Source organism: Dendrobates tinctorius, unplaced genomic scaffold (assembly GCF_039654945.1).
Source record: "Dendrobates tinctorius isolate UK_male_01 unplaced genomic scaffold, ASM3965494v1 ptg000046l, whole genome shotgun sequence".
Lineage (NCBI taxonomy): Eukaryota > Metazoa > Chordata > Amphibia > Anura > Dendrobatidae > Dendrobates > Dendrobates tinctorius.
Window position 1 is genome coordinate 32,994,177 of NW_027361714.1, and position 19,899 is coordinate 33,014,075.

General features: G+C 44.6%; 1 long non-coding RNA gene across 1 annotated transcript in view; it reads left to right on the forward strand.

The window, feature by feature from the left end:
• Positions 1-3,669, forward strand: part of LOC141089612 (uncharacterized) — a 226,842-nt gene extending 223,173 nt beyond the window's left edge. The window contains exon 4 of the long non-coding RNA XR_012232346.1: positions 2,121-3,669. This is a non-coding gene — a long non-coding RNA (uncharacterized lncRNA). The remainder of the gene's footprint in view (positions 1-2,120) is intronic.
• Positions 3,670-19,899: the final 16,230 nt, after the last annotated feature.

Below are 19,899 nucleotides of genomic sequence, written 5' to 3' on the forward strand. Positions count from 1 at the left end.
ATCATTGTCCATCACCTCCATCATTGCCTTCTCCCCCACCACCCCTATCATTCTCCCCCACCACCCCATCACTGTCCATTCTATCACCTCAATCATTGCCTCCTCCCCACCATCATCGTCCATTTCATCACCTCCTTCGTTGCCTCCCCCACCACCATCATTGCCTCTCCCACTGCCCCACTGCCATCATTGCCCATCACCTTCATTGTTGCCTCTCGCCACCTCCATCATTGCCTATCACCTCCTTTATTGCCTCCCCACCTCCATCATTGCCTCCCCACCAATCATTGCCGATCACCTCCATCATTGCCTCCCCCACCACCATCATTGCCCATCACCTCCATTATTACCTCCCCCCACCAATATCATTTCCCATCACCTCCATCATTGTCTCCTCCCACTGCCATCATTGCCCATCACCTCCATCATTGCTTCCCCCACCAATATCTTTGTCCATCACCTCCATCATTGCCTCCCCCACTGCCAACATAGCCCATCACCTCCAGCATTGCCTCCCACCACCAATATCATTGTCCTTCCCCACCACCCCTCTCACACTCACACTCGCATCACTCACTCACATAGCAACTCATCACACACACAGCACCGCATCACGTCTCTCACACTCACACACACACACACAGCACCGCATCACTCTCACACACACACAGCACCACATACACATGCAGACACACAGCACAACTCACCTCCCCACAGCGCAGCACATCCCGGAAGCCTCTTTCTCTCTGGCAGCTTTCTCTCTGATACAGCACGCTGGATGATGACGTCATCCAGCTGGGCTGTCACAGACAGGAAACACCCAGAAAGCAGGAAGCCGGGATGAGCTGCAGCTGCGGGGAGGTGAGTTGTGCTGTGTGTCTGCGTGTGTATGTGGTGCTGTGTGTGTGTGAGAGGCTGATGCGGTGCTGTGCATGTAGTGCAGTGCTGGGGATGGGCTGCCCGCTATTAAAGAGGAATGGTATTCACGCCTCTCCACGCCCATAGGGGCGTGGAGAAGCATGAATATTCTATTCGCTTTAGCAGCGGGGACAGGAACTTGTCTCCCGCTGCTGCTAGCTGGCACAGGGCAGGCCCCCTTGACTCAGGGGGCCCTTCAAGCAGTGGGGGCCCTAGGCACTTGCTGGCCAGTATGCCAGCAGGAGTCAGTGCCTGGGCCCACCGGAGAATCCTCCGGTTCTCCGGTGGGCCAGTCTGAGCCTGGTTGCCACCTCAAAAGCATGCTCAGTAGGGCGAAACCCGGATTTAATTTCAGGAACGACTGCTTGCTGCTGTTTGCTGTTGATTGCTTAGCTGAACCTGGAGAGGCAGCAGCAATCAATCGCACAGCACAAGTCTGAGCAAGATGTTGAGACCAACGTCTCTGCTGAAAAGGATCTGCAGTGGCCGAGACTGAATAGGAGACTGTAGGAGAAACCATGGCTTGGGATTCCTCCTGTGCACCTAACAAGAACATCACCCAATTTGAGTGATCATCTGGTTCACAGCCATTTTGACCCAAAGAGATCTATGGCAAAAAGACATCTTGGACCGAAGGGTTTCTTTCCATGTGGCCTCTGTAAGGCTTGCCTGAACTTGATAAAATCTACCTCATTTGCTAATCAAGAGGGTTCAAATTCCTACTTGATTAGAAAACATCTGACGTGTTCCTCAAAGGGAGTCATATACTTTGCTGAATGCCTGTGCAAAAATATATATGTGGGCCTGACAACAAGAGAATTAAAGATCAGGGTCAGAGAACATGTCCGTGATATAGAGAAGGCCACTTCTGTGGAGGACTTCTCAATATTTAAAACCCAACCTAAGCATTTTAAGCAATTTCATAATTGCAATTCGAGAGATATCAAGATTAGAGACATCGATCAAGTGGACCTTGACTGCATGGTGGTGATGTGGCTAAAACTCTGGTTAGGGTGGATCTATAGGGTAGGTACTTTAAATCCATTTGGCCTTAGTGAGACTTTGGGCTTTGCAGCTTATTTGTAATGAGGTATCTTTTTAAGGTTTTTTTGTGATTTTTTTTGTAGGTTTTTTGTTTTTTTCTTGATGTATATAATTTTAATGTTTTTATTTATTAATGTCATATTTGTCTTATTTTTTAGTATTACACGTTCAATGCCTATGATGAAGGACTTCTTTGTGTTTTCCTGTTGTTGGGGATCTTCTGAGGACCTTCACGGAGACCATGAGTCAAGAAGAGAGGATATTGTTTGGGACCGTACCTGAGGAGAGGAAAAGGATATTATCATAAGGACTTTTTGTTGTATCAACTGGAGGAGTATTTACCACTAGTTTTTATTTTACAAATAATAAGTCCGCATTTTTTGTTCTAGTGTAGTCCTTTTTGGAGATTATCTGTAAAGGATGTTAATTGGAGAATATATGTATTTTTTACATTTGCTCTGTCCTAATTATTATTATATTCATAATGCTTATTCTAAAATAAGTATTACTTATTCACTGGAAAAGTATTTATATTTTATTTTTTAATTTTACACTTCAGCACTTTCCATTTAATTGCTTTACTATAAATATACTATTAACATAGATTACTTGGGTTTTATTAGATCCTCTTTCTCTTTGGGTAGGGTTCATTCTCTTTGTTCACTTTTTATAATAAAACATCAATTGCACTACTGGCTGCACCTTTGCTATTATGCACTTATATAGGGATGGTTCTTCCATTCCGGTCCTTTTATCGGTATTTGTTCTATTTTGCCTGCGGCACTACTTATGACTATTGACTTTTTTCTATCCTCATTTTGGGATGCACTAGAAGGCATTTTTTATGCGCTCTTATTTTTTAATTAGATTTATCCTGTTTAGGAACATACCCCTTGTTTTTTTCCCCTGTTCTTTTATGAAGGTTTTTCTTTCCTCCATCTGTTTATCGGCTTTCACCTCATATGGTCTGCGGCATTTGTCCAGAGATTCCTCACTCACTATATTCTCCAAGGCGGTGCGCATTCACCCTTGACCTGACCCCATATTGCTTCCGGAAGCGCTTCACACATGAACACTTGCATTTCATGTAGCGCATTCCCAGGAAGTAAATTGCTATAAGGGGCATGACAGGGATGCATGTGTCATGATGTCTGGTGATTTAATCGAGTTCTTCACCTTATTGACTATCTGTGTATTTAAATAGCCCATCGCCACTTATGTAGCCATGCCCCCGGAAGAAGCCAGTGGCGAAACGCGGGTCGGGTGAGAGGAGTCCACTTATCTACAAATCTGAGTTAGTGTATTATGCGACTATTTTGTCTTTAACAATTTTCTCTCCCACTGTTGGGTATAAGCTTCAGGCTTTTGAAATCAGTATGTTAGTATATGGATATTGATTATGGTAGTCTGACTATGGTCTTTTGATGATTTGTGATTTATATAGAGGGGCTTATATTGGTCACTTTGATTTATAATTGAATTTATGATGGAATCCCCCTTTTTGTACATCCAACCTATTTTCCTTACAACCTGGTGATATACTTACGGTATCTATTACCTTTTTTTGTGACCATTTACCTCTTGATTATATACAACATACTAAATTACTATTATTGTATGTGGATCTCCCCTTCTGAGGCACTCTGCTTGTTTTAAATTTGCTTGTATTTTAAAAACTATTAATAAAATTTCACCTTTTATCATGGATCTCTTCTTTGTTTCTGGAATTATCAGATACCAGAATTCCTGGTTATATAACATGGTAATGAAGTCAGGGATCTTGCTTTTGTAATGTGCATAGTTCCAAAGTCTATGGTATATTTTTTGAAGAAACTATCTAGGGCTGGTTTCACATTAGCATTTGTGTGCGCAGTGTTTGCTCCACGTCGATCCGCATGGGTCATGTGTACATATCTTTAACATGGTGTACGCGGGGACATGCATTAGCATGAGTACGCTTGCTTTTGTGTATGCATGCGTCGTTTCACTGTGTGCGGCGGTATCCGGCAAACACAACATGCATTTTTAAGGTGTCAAAAATCCGTCAAATATGCGCAGGCATGCGCATGCGGATGAAGGAGTCAAAAAATGCATTACAGTCTATGGGAACACATTGGTATGCAAGGACATGCGTACGAATGCATTCAATGCGCATGCATTCTTCAAAATGTAAGTAGAAATCCCATGAGACACGTACATTTTTGTCTGGTGTCATATCTAATGCATGCGCATAAGCAACGCAAACGTATGCACACAGCATTTTTTTCCATCATGCATAAGATGATGCGCATAAACGCTGCATAAACATGAATCTTGCATGCGTTTTTACATGCGTTTCTGCATGCGGATGATACGCTGTGGACTCGAACGCTAATGTGAACCTAACCTTAGTAATCTGCAAATTAAGTGCTTAGTGCACTATGGAGATTCAGAAGCACCTTCCCTAAGACAATCTGCGTGTCTAGCTCCTTCCTCTGTTTTATTTATTGACAGCACTATCTAAACATGCACTGGCGCATGTTTAGAATAGAGATGTGGCCCCTTAAGGGAGAGTTTTTAGACCAGAGCTCCCCAACTCCTGTCCTCAAGAGCCACCAATAGGTCATGTTTTCAGCAATTTCTTATTATTGTCCAAGTGATAATGGCATCAACTCAACATGCAATAATTCCATCACCTGTGCAATACTAAGGAAATCCTGAAAATACACAGACAAGCAAAAGAGTAACAATGTTTTGAACTTTTGACTTTCAGGCTCCATATCTCACCATTTACTACTGCTCATCACATTCATCTCTGGAATCAGCCATTGTAGGGAGAGTTGCTGCTGAGATAGGGTCAGATTTGGGGGTTTCAAAGTTAGTGTGGGTATACCATAATTTAATACACAAATCCAGCTAAATCAAGAGTCCTTCAAAGGACTAATTACAGGGTATATAGATTGCAGTGCTAGGTAGGCAGGTACTGTATGTGGGTATATAGATATCACTGCTAGTCAGTCAGGCATTTTATGTGGCATACCTCATTGCATACATCGAGAGGGTCCATTCCATTACTGTCTGCTGCTGCCTGTTACACCACACCACTGAGCAGTCAGGTAGGTATCCCTGATCCCTTCCTCTCCCTATCCTCTCTTATCCCTTTCCCCACCTATGACAGTATACCACTGTATAAGTTTTGATGCATGATATATCAATTGTTACTCTCCATTTATATTTGGTCTCATGATTTTTCTTGATTTTCATTGATGAGATGTGATATGTATATAAATATTTTTTTTCACTCTGACACATGTTTGTTGCAGTACTTTGATGAAGGTCCATTCTGAGACAAAAATGTTGTGTTTTTGGACTGCATTAAAATTGTTCTACAGTTTATTAAGTTGAGTGCCAAGTCTCCTTTATATAATATTAGCCTACTTATTGACTCAATTTTACTGGTCCCCCCAAAAAAATTCAGGCCTCATCTATCTGTGGGCTACAAATTGTGGCATTTGATGCCTCCAGTCAACTGTTTTTGCCTTGTGTTACCCTAGTTCTTGACACTGGAAAGAAAATAAAAATACTGGCCACATGTTTTACAGTGTGGTATCTCTGTCACATGACTCAGCTATCTGTGGGCTAAAAATTGTGGCATTTCAGGCCTACATTGAACTGTTTTTTGCTGTGTGCTGCCCTAGTTAGAGGCACGATTTTACTGTAAAAAATGCAGGCCACATATTTTACAGTGTGGTATCTCCATCACATGCATCATTCATCTGTGGGCTACAAATTGTGGCATTTGAGGCCTCCATTAAACTGTTTTTGCTGTGTGTTACCCTAGTTCTTGACACTATTTTCCTGTAAAAAAAAGAAAAATACAGAACACATATTTTAGTGTGGTATCTCCGTCACACGCCTCATCTATCTGTGGGCTAAAATTTGTGGCAGTTCAGGCCTACACTGAACTGTTTCTGATATGTGCTAGCTAGTTAGTGACACTATTTTGCTGTAAAAAAAAATACAGGCCACATATTTTATAGTGTGGTATCTCGGTCACACGCCTCATCTATCTGTGGGCTGCAAATTTTGGCATTTGAGGCCTCCATTAAACCGTTTTTGCTGTGTGTTACGCTAGTTCTTGACACTATTTTGCTGTAAAAAAATTAAAATAGAGGCCACATATTGTACAGTGTGGTATCTCCGTCACACGCCTCATCTATCTGTGGGCTACAAATTGTGGCATTTGAGGCCTCCATTAAACTGTTTTTGCTGTGTGTTACGCTAGTTCTTGACACTATTTTGCTGTAAAAAAATTAAAATGGAGGCCACATATTATACAGTGTGGTATCTCTGTCACACGCCTCATCTGTCTGTGGGCTAAAAATTGTGGCATTTTTGGGGCTCAATTGAACTGTTTTTGCTGTGTCTTTATTCACACTCTTGTTGTTAAAAAAAAAATACAGGCTAGATAATTAAAAGTGGGGGATCTCCGTCACAGGCCTCATCTATCTGTGGGCTAAAAATTGGGGCATTTTTTGGGCTCAATTGAACTGTTGTTGCTGTGTCTTAGCCTAGTTATTCACACAATTTTGCTGTTTAAAAAAATACAGGCCAGATAATTAAAAGTGGGGGAACTCCGTCACAGGTCTCACCTATCCTCCTTCTTCCCACCATGCAGAACGCCCGGAGACAACTGATCCAACACTTGGACACTCCGAAGAGATGTTCACTTTTCCATTTAGAAATTCGAGCTTTTCTCCCGGTGCACTTGAAATGGGGCAAGGGTAGATTGCATGTAGCGATGCCCAAATATTTGAGCAGCCACGTTGACACAAAGGCAATGGTGGGAACGTGTTACAAGAGGTGGACGATGATGAGACACAATTGCCAGAAAGTCAGGAGGAGGACCAGGGTGCAGAAGTGGAAGAGGAGATGGTGGATGATATAGTAACTGACCCTACCTGGCAGGAGGACATGCAGAGCGAGGACAGCAGCCGAGAGGGGAGGGAGGCATAGCACCCCAATAGGCAGGAAGAAGCAATGTGGTGGCCGCAGACAGAAGACGGGCAACCGTTTCCCATAACACCAACACGACGGAAGTTGCCAGTACAACTGTTAGGTCTTCCAGAGTCTGGTTGTTTTTTAAAGACACTGCCAATAACTCCAAAAAGGCCATTTGCACCACCTGCCATGCCCGCATCAGCAGGGGTAGCAAAAGTACCAGCCTTACCACTACCAGCATGATCAGGCACATGGCAGCAAAGCACCTGACTTTGTGGGCCGAACCCCAGGGTTCAGGAACACTGTGTGCGGGTGACTCCACTGCTTCTTCCACTGTTGTGAGCTCTCTTGATCTGACTTTTGAGGCAAGGCTCCCTCTGGTGGATACTGCTGGTAGTGGTGCTGGTCAACATAATGTTAACTCAACAGCTGCAGAAGATAATTGGAGGAGTGGTGGTAGTGACTGGGACTACATAAGCGAGCAGACTTCTCTCAGTGACTGCCGGTGATACTCCTTTCTTTGCTTACTGAGGATTTCTGTCTGCTGCCTGAACCTGCATTTTTTCAGCTAAGGCCTCTTTCACACATCAGGTTTTCGCCGTCAGGCGCGATCCCGCTCTTTTGACAAAAACCGGATCCGGTGAAATGCAATGCCGGATCCGGTCCCCCCCCATTGACTTGCATTTGCGCCGGATCGCGCCGGATGGCCATGCGTTTCGTCCAGTTTTCGCCGGATCCGGCAATGTGACGCAATCCGGCGTCTGGAAAAAACGGCAACTGTAACATTTCTTGTCTCCGGCGAAAAAGCCAGACCCGCCGGATCCGGCGCTTCTGGCTTTTTCACACAATGAAAGTCTATGAGCGCTGCAATGCGCCGGATCCGGCGGTTTTTTGGGTCTGAGCATGCTCAGTAGCTCTGCCCACAGCACACATATATAAAAGCATGACAGTGGGACCCTCAGTCACACCCAACATGCCACCCAAGACAGGAACCAGGTGCAGGAGAAGGCAGGAGACCACTGCAGCACCATCAGCACCACCACCACCCCAAATGGAGCAGCAAAGGGAACATGCTGAACAACGGGAGGGAAGTCCACCAGCAGATGAGAGACGGTAATTATCAAATCCCCCATTCCTCAAAACTAGGGCCATGGAATATCAAGATATTCATTGGCCCTTTGTTTCTCTTTATTCAACAGCCGCCCAAGAGATGCAGCAGCAGCAGCACTGGCAGCAGCAGCAGCACCACCACCCACAGCCATGGAGTCTGGCCATCAACAGGACACCACATCTTCTTCTGGGAGCCCTCCCTCGCATCGTCAGCGTTTGAGGGTAAGTTTTTATTTCCAAAATCCATCATCTCTGTAATATATGTCTATTCTTTGCCTTTTACTTCAAAACAGGAATCACAAGCTGAAGAGGAGCTCCCAGAAGAAGAAGGAAGGGGTGGACAGACACCTGGAGTGGGCTCACAATTGGTAAGATTTTTTCATCAAACGCAGAAACACAACATCACACTACACACAACACATAGAAAACAATGTACCGCAGACATCATACAGCAAACAAATATGACAACATCCAAACACATAAATTTTTTTCTTTTCTTCTCTAGTCTTCCCAATCTGGTGCTCGGCCAAGAGGTCCTCGCAGTGCCTCCCAGGGTTGTCGGCGACAGCAACGCGGCGGTCACCAGCGTGTAAGTATAATATTTAAGTTAAATTTTGGTACACTTTTTATTTCATGTCTTAAAGTGTGGTGACTAATTTTGCTATTTTTCTCTTTTACTTTAACAGCCTTCACAGTGTGCTCCCAACTCTGACGGTGAGGCTGGAGGAATAGATGTGGACCACCTAATCGATCTCGTCAGAGAAAGGGAGCCGCTATGGAATATGGCTGACTGTCGCCATGCTGACCTGATTGTTACCCGACGGCTCTGGGAGGAAATCTGTTCGCTCCTTGTGGACCGCTGGGAGGACCTCAATGCTCGGGCCCAGATTAAAGCGCGTAAGTATATACAGTACCGGTTGCTTGATGTAAACCAGTGTTTCCCAAACTCCAGTCCTCGTGGTCCCCACGGATCATGTGTTCAGGATTTCTATTTACTATGGAAATCCTGAAAACATGACCCCTGGGGACCATGAGGACTGGAGTTGGGAAACACTGATGTTGTATACTAACCACTTTGTCCTTTCTCGTTTCAGGGGACAGAATGGTGAAGCCGTGGTGGTCTGTGAGGGATCGTTTCAAGAAGGAGTTCAATAAAGAGATGCGGGCCCCGAGTGGATCTGGAGACGCAGGAGCAAGTACAAGTACGCACGAGCCCTCTTGTTCCTCCGGGATAAAATGGTCACCAGAAGGTAAATATTACAAGCCACATATAAAAAAAATGTTTAGATGTAAAAAAATTTTTTCAGCCAGGGCCATGCCATGTCACTATTTTAATTGTTTTTTTTTCTCTTTATTCCACAGCACGGTGAGCAGCACTCGGGAGCCTGCACGATTGGACCCTTCTGAGGCGATCCCTGAGGAGACCGGCACTGAGGGACACTCCGACCGCCCCGGTACATCTGCACCTTCCCACACATTACAGCCATCTGTCCCATCCACCAGCGCAGGAGCATCGTGGCCGACAACATTACATGAAGCTGCTGGTGAGGAGATCGCTTTCCCTTTACCCCACCCTTCTCCCCCTGCCACCTCTAGTACACCTGCGGGTACTGGGCAGCAGCGGCAGAGGGGTCAGGAAAAGACTTATGCTCCAGAGTTCTTGCATCTGAATGCATCTTTCTAGAACTGTCTAAAAGTCTTGTCAGAGCAAATCTCCACAGGCTTTCCGCAGATCAACTCCAGCATTCTGGAGGTGAAGACACTTCTGAAAACCATGCATTCAGAAGCAAGATCTTCGCCAAACCACACCTTTTTCAGGTCTGTTGTGGAGCGCATGGAAGCGCTCTCTCCTAGCCAGCAGATGCATGTAATGCATTCGTGCCACGGTGCTCTCCAGGACGTTACCTCCCAACCTCCTCCTCCCACCCCAGTAGTTCCTCCACCTGCACCCCCTCCAGCCACTTTCCATCCTCCCCCTCCTATTACATACCAGCCACCTCCCCAGTACAAGCAACCTCCCCAGTACCAGACATCTCCCCACTTCCAGCAACCTGCCCCGTACCAAACTCCTTCCCCGTACCAAACTCCTTCCCCATACAACTTTCCATCAACATCAGCTGCTCCTACAGTCCCTGCCCAACCCTCCACTCCACCACCCACCACGTCTTCTGCCTCCCACATGTCCACCCATTCTCTAGCTTTTTCCACACCTTCACCTCTAACTGTTCCTTCCCCACCATGATCCCAGTCCTCTCTCCACACTCCCAGTGTCGAAGTGTCCCGCAGCCCCTCCAGCAGTATTTCCACCCCACACTACACCAATTTATAATGTTTGTATTTTAATAAAAATGACCAGTTGTATGGTTTCAAACCTTTATTAAAAAAGTTTTTTTAACTTTAAAAACAGTTTACTAAAAAAAAAAATTTTAAATAAAAGTTAAATTATCGTTTACACTGGTTGTCTGTCATTTCTTTCTGCGGCGAAATATGTTAAAAAAAAGGTTAAATACAGGGTATTTAAAAGGTAAAAAGGTATTCAAAACCAGGTATATAACTGTGGGTAAATTTTAGCTTTTTGCCACAGTTGTGTTCCTGGTTGTGTTTGAAGCAAAGTATTTCACCTAAAAAGTTGTGTTTATTGTTGGTGATTTCCTAACAATGTACACAACTTTTGTTAAAAGGTGAAATACTTTGCATAAAACACAACCAGGCACACACCTGTGGCCTAAAGGTAAAAATAGTAAGACCATGACAAGATAGCCAACTTTGGTTGGCAAAGGTATATACTGTTGGTACAGAAGGTACACAAGTTTGGTTAAGGGCACAAATCTTTCACACTCTGTCATCCTGCCAGTGTACTCTGGCTTGAGGTGACATAAAGTATAATGCAAAATTGTCCCTCATTACTGAAACCGTCACAGAACTTCTAGTGGTAATGTCCTGGTAATCTTGCAAGGTGGTTTCTTCAGAGGTGTCCTCAATGGAAATGGGTTCCTTGCAGATAACAAAATTGTGGATTACCACGCAAGCTTTGATCACCTCGTCCACAGTTTCTCTCTTGAGGTTGATCGCAGTCAATAGGACCCGCCATTTGGCTGTCAGAATACCAAAGGTACATTCAACCATTCTTCTTGCTCTTGTGAGGCGGTAATTAAAAATGCATTTTGTTCTTGACAATCCTCTGCTATCGTACGGTTTCAAAAGGTGTTCTGACAGCTGGAAGGCTTCATCCCCTACACAGACAAATGGCATAGGTGGACCAGATGTTTGCAGCAGCGGTCTAGGGGATGGGAACTGGAAGGTGTTTCCATACAGTTTACGCCCCATGGCAGACAGTTTGAAAACTTGAGAGTCATTTGAGAGACCATAGGCCCCAATATCAACAGCAATAAATTTGTATTCCGCGTCAGCGATGGCCATGAGGACAATTGAAAAATATTTATTGTAATTGAAATATTCCGATCCCGATCCGGCTGGCTTTACAATGCGGATATATTTCCCGTCCACAGTGCCCAAGCAGTTCGGAAACTGACATATCTGTTGAAACTTTTCAGAAATTTCAATCCACCTCTCTGTTGTGGGCTCTGGTAAAAACTCTTCAGCTAAGGAGTCCCACAGTGCACGGCATGTGTGCTTCACTATTCCAGATATGGTGGAAATCCCGAGTCTGTACTGGAAATGCAGTGACGAAAGGGATTCTCCAGTTGCAAGAAATCTGTGGGGAATTAAAAAACAATCAATTAGTTTAAAATAACAGCATTACATACCAAAACTCAGCTATAACACTTGGAGATACAAATTACCACCAACAAGATTCCAGTGAAAGTGTGCTCTGATGCGAGCATATCCAATAAATGTGGCTTACCTTAAAGTCACCATCAGGCGCTCTGCGGGTGAAACAGAGAAGCGGCAATAGGTGTCCGATTTTCTTATGAGGTGTGCAATGCGCTCCACCAAGTAATGAAAATTCTCCATTTTCATCCGTACATATCCAAAAAATTTCTCCGGGTTTCGTCTAAGGTCCATGCAGAGCGTAGAATAGACCCCACGCGTCATTCTCTTGGCTGTGATGGGGTGGATCCACAAACGTCGTCTATGATGCCTGATGCGCTGCTGTCTCGCTCTCTCCTTCTCCAGAACAATCACCCTCAAACGATTCGCCTAAAATCCGCCAAATTCTTCAAAATATTTCCAATCACAACATCCATCTTTGCCAGTCACTTGCTCTTCTCTCCAACCTGCACTTTCTCCTCTACAACCTGTCAAAGAAGGGCTGTAGGAACACGGTATATATAGTTTTTCAGTAGCCAATCCCGTTCAGAAGGCCACAAGGGGCGTTTTTAAAAACCGGATCCGGTGTAATCCGTCGAAAAACGGATCGAAAACCGGATGAGACGGATCCGGTTTTGGCTGTCATGCACAAGACGGATCCGGGAGAAAACCGGATCCGTCACATCCGGTTTTACAAAACATTTGCCGGATCCGGCGCTCCGGCACGACGCCGCAACGCGCCTGACGGCGAAAACCTGATGTGTGAAAGTAGCCTAAGTGTCATTTGCTAAACCCTTTGCATCTGTTTTTGCCTTGCTGTCAGGGGTCAGCTTGCTCCCCCTGGGGCTGCTGGCTCCTGCCATGTATTTTTGTATCTTGTGTTTGTTTGCTCAGTCCCCTGCTGTATTAGCCTGTTGCTAGCCACCAGTTCACACCTGAGTGCTGATATAGTGGGGGCGAGGTTGTTCTAACCTCAGCATTTTTGTACATCAGTCGTGTTGGAATTATTAGTATTTTTGTGTGATTGCAGACAGTGCCTTTTCTGTCCTGTCCTAAATAGACTGAGCAGTGTGGACCCCATCATTTGCTCAGTCTATTTTCTGTCTGTGTTTGTGCTTCATCTTGTCTCACCGACAATATATGTTTGGGGACTGTCTATTCCTTTGGGGATCTGCTCCAGGGCAGTTTAGATTTCACCTTTCTGTCTTTAGGCTTAATTAGTCCTACAGCTGTGATGAGGTGTCTAAGGCAACATAGGAACGCTCCATGGCTACTGCTAGTTGTGTTGTTAAGATGAGGGGTCTGTAATCTGCTGAGCGACCAACCTCTCTGGTGTTCTGGTGGCATAGCCTATTGCACTCTCCTCCTCGGTGACCCACTCATAACATTCCACTGTTGTGCGTTGAAGCCAGTCCCCTGTCTATGGTGCCTGCAAAGATCTCTCCTGCCCTGCACCTGTCGTTTCACACACTCAACTAGCACCATCATCAGGTACGTCCATGTCCTTTTCCCAGTGCAACGTTCGGTTGAACACACCCCAGGTCCTTGGAACGCAAGCGGAAATAAGCTTCCAGCACACCACAGGACACCCTACTTAATTCACATATTTCTCATCTGCTTGCGCTCGAAATGTTGCCATTTAGGCTCATGGAGATGGAAGCTTTCCGCAACCTGATGGCGGCGACCGTCCCAAGGTACTCGGTCCCCAGTCGCCACTATTTCTCCCAGTGTGCCATCCCCACATTACACAAGTGCGTGTCCCACAACATTAGCCATGCCCTCAGCAATGCTGTTACTGGGAAAGTCCACCTAACCATGGCTTGTGGACAAGTGTTTGTGGGCATAGATGGTACATCTCGTTGACGGCACACTGGGTTAACATAGTGGAAGCCGTGACCCAGCCGGACCTTGGATTGGAACACGTCTTCCTAACGCCGAGGATTGCGGGAACTACGTCAATCAGGGTTGCCCCCACAGTCTACAGCTCCTGCACCTCCTCCTCCTCTTCAGCCTCCATCTCTGAAATAGCCACATCAGTCATAAGCTGCAAGCACTGCAGCACTGCCTCAGCCAAGCGGCAACAGGCTGTACTGAAGCTAATATGCTTAGGTGACAGACAGCACAATGTTGAAGAGTTGTGGACAGCTCTCAAAGAGCAGGCAGATCTTTGGCTAACACCGCTGAACCCACAGCCAGGTATGGTCGTGTGTGAAAATATCCAGAACCTGGTGGCAGCTCTGAGGCGAGGCGAGCTCACACACGTACCATGCTGGGCCCATGTACTTAACCTCGTGGTTCAGTGGTTTATCAAAACCTACCCAGATCTGCTTGTCAAAGTATGCCACCTGTGTGCCCATTTTAGAAAGTCAGCTACAGCTTCCGCCGCTCTTATCATGCCTCAGCAGCGTTTGCAGCTTCCAGCTCACCCACCGTTGTGTGATGTCCCCACACATTAGAACTCTGCACTGCATATGTTGGAAAGGATTTGTGAGCAGAAGAGGGCTGTTGTTGACTACCAGCAACAAGGCCGTCAGTATTCAGTTCAGACTCCACACATAAGACCTCAGGAGTGGACATGGATGTCAGACATATGTACCACCTTCCAAAATGGTGAGCGGCGATTACGCCATAATTAGCATCACCATCCCACATCTCTGTGTTCTGAAATGCTCTCAGCTCACATTCAAAGAGGATGCATTGCAGGTGGAGCATGATGAGATGGATCAAGGAATCATACAGGGTGATTACACACAGCCCAGCCTCATGTCATCCCAATGTGGATTGGTTGACAATGAGGAAGAGAAGGAGGAGGAGGAAGAACAGGAGCTACGTTCATGCACTATAGATGGTACTACAAGCACATCTGTCATACTGTCTGTTCAGCATGGATGGCCTGAGGACACGGAGGAGGAGGAGGGACAGAGCATGGTCAGTCATCCTCTTAGTAAACTTACCCCTTTATAATCAAACTCCAGGCTCCCAAGGGTTAATGTCCTTTCTTCCAACAAAAAAACAAGCCTTTTTTCTTGTGAATGTCGAGAGAGACATACCACGCGGAAGCACCTCCTGACTGCATGGATTCCTCTAACTCCACAAGTATAGGTTCACCCCAGGACCGTTCCCACTACACATGGGGTATTGTCCTGTAAAGAGGGCTCTGGAGAATGTGGTGTTACCCATCTATCCGACAGGCATCTATCCACCCATATAGCCAATGACATAGCAGCTTCCAAAGACTCAGGAGTTTCATACACTGCCAGAGCATCTTTTAACCTTTCAGTATTACCTTAGCAAAATTGGCTTCTAAGATCCTGGTCATTCCATTTGGTATCGGTTGCCCACCTGCGGAAATCAGAGCTATAAGTCTCCACTGAATGATTACTTTACTGAAGGCAACATAGCCTGGATTCAGTCATGGAAATAAGGTCAGGATCATCATAGATAAGGGCTAAAGCCCTAAAAAACCCTTCTATGGACTGGAGACAAATAGAATCCTATGGCAGAGAAAAAGCTCAGGACTTAGGATCCCTTTGCAACAGTGAAATCACAATTCCCACACGTTGCTCCTCATACCCAGAGGAGTAAGGACAAAGTTTAAAATACAGTTTACAAGCTTCTTTAAATGCAAAAAAAACTGTCAATACCTCCTGAAAATCTGTCCACAAGGGCAATTTTGGGTTTAAGCTGGACTGGCCTACCCGTAGAGTCCCCCACAATAGGAGTCTGCAGCCACTGTCGTTGCTGCTGAACCTCAGAGCGAAGGTTGGTCACCTCCATTAACAACCTCTGTAGCTGCTCTGCCAGCACAGAAACGCGATTCATGAACCAGGATAAAGAAAAAAACACCACAGAAAAAACACACAAAAAGCAAGTGTCAGGTTTTTTTTTTTTCTCTTTCAAAAAAGTGTATGGCTAGTGTTAATATCACGCTAGGTAAGTAAGAACTAACACCAGCAACATGCTGCAGAATGAATATAAACCTTCATTACTGGTGCCTAATTAGCAGCAAAGGGTGGAGGTAACCATGGGGTCCTAAAGTGAGAGGGATATCACTCCCCAACAGAGATAGAAAAATCAAGAAGGTGCTTGAGCTAACTGCAAAGACCTTCTACAGACAGATCCAGGATGAATGTCTGTCACACCTGACACACCCATGACAGGTGCAAAGAGGAAAGAACACTACTGTACCATTGTGGCCTTACATTCTACAGGATAATTGGTAAGGAGACAGTAGGTTTGGGGGTTGCAGCGGGTTTGGTGTTAGTGAGGTAGCAGCGGGGTGACTGCAGGCTGTAAGTCATTTGTACTTAAAATAAGTAGAAATGATTCATATGTTTCATGATTGCCATTGGGTGATATCTATTCTTATTACACATAAAGTGGAGAAATTGAAGTGGGTACTGTCTAATCTCTGCAAGACTTGTGCTGTAAGTTTGAATTACATAGGATAAATGAGATAAGTCATCAAACTATTTGATAAGCAAGGTAATATCTGTCTAACTGCTCACTTGGTAAATGTCATGGTGGCTGGGCCCAAAGTGGAAAGCATTTTGGTGCATATACTACCCACCACTGAGGATTGCTGGATGTTTCTCTGTCTATGTTGCTTCCTCTTCAACCAACACCTCCTCATCCGTCTCCACACCCGGTCAGCGTATCACCTGCACCACCTACTTAAGCATAGCCAGGCAGAAACTACAGCAGACTATTTTGAAAATCATATGCTTGTGGGAAAAATCCCACACCATGCAGGAGATATGAATGGGGATCAAAAAACAGGCCTCAAGTCAAGCCTGGTGGTTTGCAATAATGGGCAAAATCTTGTAGCAGCTCTGGGCCTAGCTGGTTTGATGCACATTCCATGCCTGGAACATGTGCTGAATTTGGTGGTTAAGATCTTACTTTAAAATTACTCAGATTTACATAGTAACATAGTTATTAAGGTTGAAGGAAGACTTTAAGTCCATCTAGTTCAACCCATATCCTATCCTAACTTGCCCTAACATGTTGATCCAGAGGAAGGCAAAAGAAAACCCATGTGGCAAACAGTAAGCTTCACATTGGGGAAAAAAAATCCTTCCCGATTCCACATACGGCAATCAGACTAGCTCCCTGGATCAACGCAATATCAAGAAAACTAATGTATATAACCTGTAATATTATACTTTTCAAGAAAGGCATCCAGACCCTTCTTAAATTTTAGTAGTGAATCACTCATTACAACATCATATGGCAGAGAGTTCCATAGTCTCACTGCTCTTACAGTAAAGAATCCGCGTCTGTGATTATTATAAAACCTTCTTTCCTCCAGACGTAGAGGATGCCCTCTTGTCCCCGTCACAGGTCTAAGAGTAAAAAGATCATTAGATAGGTCTTGGTATTGTCCCCGCATATATTTATACATTGTAATAAGATCACCCCTAAGCCTTTGATTTTCCAAACTAAATAACGCCAAGTGTAATAACCTGTCTTCGTATTGCAGACCCCCCAGTTCCCTAATAACCTTGGTCGCTCTTCTCTGCACCCGCTCCAGTTCAGCTATGTCTTTCTTATACACCGGAGACCAGAACTGTACACTGTATTCTAAGTGTGGTCGCACTAGTGACTTATATAGAGGTAATATTATGTTCTCCTCATGAGCATCTATGCCTCTTTTAATGCATCCCAATATTTTATTTGCCTTTGCAGCAGCTGCCTGACACTGGCTACTAAATGTGAGTTTGTGTCCACCCATACACCCAGGTCTTTTTCAGTGACAGTTTTACCCAGTGTTTTACAATTAAGCACATAATTATACATCTTGTTCGTTCTACCCAAGTGCATGACCTTACATTTATCCCCATTAAAGCTCATTTGCCATTTATCAGCCCAAGCTTCTAGTTTACATAAATCCTCCTGTAATATAAAATTGTCCTCCTCTGTATTGATTACCCTGCAGAGTTTAGTGTCATCTGCCTGCAAATATTGAAATTCTGCTCTCTATGCCCCCTACAAGGTCATTAATAGATATGTTAAAAAGAAGCTGGCCCAATACTGACCCCTGTGGTACACCACTGCTAACCGTGACCCAGTCAGAGTGTCCTCCATTAATAACCACCCTTTGTTTCCTATCCCTGAGCAAGCTCTTAACCCACTTACACATATTTTCCCCTATCCCCATTGTTCTCATTTTATGTATCAACCTTTTGTGTGGCACCGTGTCAAAAGCTTTTGAAAAGTCCATGTACACCACGTCCACTGCATTCCCTTGGTCAAGTCCATAACTTACCTCTTCATAAAAGCTTATCAGATTAGTCTGACAGGAACGGTCTCTTGCAAACCCATGTTGATATTGGGTCATGAGGTTATTCTTCTTCAGATACTTCAGTATACTATCTCTTAGAAAACCCTCCAGGATTTTACCCACAGTTGAGGTTAAACGTACTGGCCTATAATTTCCAAATTTAGTTTTTGTCCCCATTTTGAATATTGGCACCACATTTGCCATACGCCAGTCATGTGGTACAGACCCTGTTATTATGGAATCTTTGAAGAATAAAAATAATGGTCTATCTATGACTGTACTTATTTCCTGCAGTACTCAGGGGTGTATCCCATCCAGGCCAGGGGATTTGTCAATTTTAGTGATTTTTAGATGCCGTCATACTTCCTGCTGGGTTGAGCAGGTGACATTTAATGGAGAATTTTTATCACTGATCATGTTATCCATTATGGGATTTTCTTGTGTAAATACTGTTGAAAAAAAGTCATTTAGCATATTGGCTTTTTCCTCATCCTCATCCACCATTTTGCCCAGACTATTTTTAAGGGGGCCAACACTATCATTTTTTAGTTTCTTACTATTTATGTAGTTAAAGAATATTTTGGGATTATTTTTACTTTCTCTGGCAATGAGTCTCTCGGTCTCAATCTTTGCTATCTTGATTTTCTTTTTACAGAATTTATTTTTACAGAATTTATTTAATTTTCTGTATTTATTTAATGCCTCACTACTACCTACTTGCTTTAATTCTCTAAATGCTTTATTTTTGTCACTTATTGTCAGAGCGTCTGCTGAAAGTGTGGGCTAAAGCTTCACTCCTGCCTTTCTGATCAGCACCTCATAAGCAACATACACGCAAGGTGTAACTTTAGCTTGCATATGCTGGAAAGACTGTGCAGCACAGAGGACACCGTTCTCTTTTGGCTCTCCTCCTATCTCTCTGACCGCTCCTTTACTGTATCTTTTGCTGGCTCCTCCTCCTCTCATCTTCCCCTTACTGTTGGGGTTCCTCAAGGATCGGTTCTAGGCCCCCTCCTCTTCTCTTTGTATACTGCCCCTATTGGTCAAGCAATCAGTAGATTTGGGTTCCAGTACCATCTCTATGCCGATGACACCCAATTATTCACTTCTCCTGATATCATGCCTGCCTTTTTGGAAAACACCAGTGATTGTCTTACTGCTGTCTCTAACATCATGTCCTCCCTCTATCTGAAACTGAACCTGTCAAAAACTGAACTCCTTGTGTTTCCTCCCTCTATTAGCCTACCTATGCCCGACATTGCCATTTCCGTGTGTGGTTCCACCATTACTCCCCAGCAGCATGCCCGCTGTCTTGGGGTCATACTTGATTCAGAGCTTTTATTCACCCCCCACATCCTATCATTGGCTCGCTCTTGTTATCTGCACCTCAAAAACATTCCTAGAATTCGACCCTTTCTTACGTTTGACTCTGCAAAAACTCTTACTGTTTCTCTTATTAATTCTCATCTGGACTATTGTAACTCTCTACTAATCGGTCTCCCTCTTAACAAACTATCCCCTCTCCAATCTGTCCTAAATGCAGCAGCTAGTATCATATTCCTCACCAATCATTATACTGATGCCTCTACCTTGTGCCAGTCCTTACACTGGCTACCCATCCACTCCAGAATTCAGTATAAACTTATTACCCTCACCCACAAAGCCCTCCATGGCTCAGCACAACCCTACATCTCCTCCCTCATCTCAGCCTACCACCCTACCCATGCCCTCCATTTTGCTAATGACCTGAGGCTATCATCCTCATTAATCAGAACCTCCCACTCCCGTCTCCA